Genomic DNA, 1590 nt, shown 5'->3' with positions numbered 1-1590 from the left:
GATACATATAGCAGCCAACTAAATAAGAGGGGGAAAGAAAGAGAAAAAAATAAAGACATAGGTAGAGGGAGAGCAGGCCACTAATCCACCCAAGGGGAGGGTATTGTTTATATCTTCACAGGAGAAGGAGAGAGAGACCAGGCTTCAACCCATTGCGTGAAGATGTAAATACAACATACCAGCATGTAGCAGGGAACCAATAGAGAGGTCTGCAGCCAGCCCCAACACCGACTCCGTGGACACCCCCCCGCCCCCCCAAGAATGCACTTCAGAGGACAACACTGGGGCTATAGCTTGGGGAGAGGGGTGCATCCTATTAGGGCACACGGGAGAAATGCAAAGGAATGGAGAGGGAGGAGAGGACATCATGGCCCACCAAGCCCCAAGGACAATGTTCCTGCCCAGAGCAGACAATGCACGGGGAGGACCACAGGGTTGGCCCCCCACCACAGCATCCCTCACTGAGCCATGATTACTGCGGGGGACAGCACTGGAGACACAGTGTGGGGATAGTGCACAGTCTGGCCCCATCACGCTGGGGCGAGGCACCGAGGGCACGCAGCAGAGCAGCAGGGGAGCAGAGGGATGAAACCCCTGGGGATACCAAAAATAGACTTGGGAGACAGAGTGTGGCACCCCATCAGACTCGCCTGGAAAACACGCGTAAAGGCCAACAAACAGACCTTGAACTATTTATAGGCTTTTCCATTTTTGTCAGTGGCTTTCTTTTTGTTAGTTTTTTTGCTGTTGTTATTGTTTTGTTGGTTTTGACTTCCTTTGTTGTTTTGTCTTGGCCTGGTTTTTGCACTTATTAATGTATCTGCATGTCTATCTAGATAAGATAGGCAGGATAAATAATTCATTGATGCAAAGAACGGGACCAATGGTTCCTGGAGGATACGGGAGAAACGGAAGGTATGAGAAAGGAAGGGGGCAGAGTAGGGAACCAACCCAGGGACAAGTGAACAACAAGTGAACTAAAATCAATGGAAGGCAGGTTGTAAAATGCCTAGTGGGGCTCAATCAAGGGCAATGTAGCAGCAAGGAATTACTAAACCAGAATGAAGGCCAAACATGATGGTGGGACAAAAGAGAAGTAAAAAGGAAAGAAAGGAAAGAACCAGGAGGCAAAGGATATTTATAGAGGCCTAAATACAGGCATATACATATGTAAATATATATATAATGAGAGGGGAATAGAACTTAGTACTCATATCTATATGTTAAGAATTAAGGTTGCCCAGTGCTCCAAGGTGTGAATGTAACATGCCGGCATGGAGTAGGGAACCAGTAGAGAGGTCTGGGGGGCTGGTCCCAGTCCCAAATACTAAGTGGATGCCTGCCCCTCCCCCCAGAAGAATTTATTTCAAAGGACAGCACTGAATCTGCTGATCCGGGAGAGGGACATATCTGATCGGAGCACATGGGAGCACATGACGGGGGAGGAGGAGAGACTGGAGGACATCCTGGCCCACCAGCCCTTGAGGACGATGACCCCAATTAGAGCAGCCAGTCCACAGAGAGGACCAAATGGCCAGCCCCACTATGGGACATGATGGCCCTCACTGACCCATGGCCCTGCGGGGGACA

General features: G+C 49.6%; 1 protein-coding gene across 1 annotated transcript in view; it reads right to left on the bottom strand.

Moving 5' to 3' along the window:
• LNP1 (leukemia NUP98 fusion partner 1) overlaps nucleotides 1-1590 on the bottom strand; it is a 45935-nt gene that overhangs the window by 38523 nt on the left and 5822 nt on the right. The window lies entirely within an intron of this gene.

Source organism: Echinops telfairi, unplaced genomic scaffold, assembly GCF_000313985.2.
Source record: "Echinops telfairi isolate 266 unplaced genomic scaffold, ASM31398v2 ScPeMD7_6;HRSCAF=24_0, whole genome shotgun sequence".
In the NCBI taxonomy this organism is placed as follows: Eukaryota; Metazoa; Chordata; class Mammalia; order Afrosoricida; family Tenrecidae; genus Echinops; species Echinops telfairi.
This window is presented reverse-complemented; position numbering and strand designations above follow the sequence as displayed.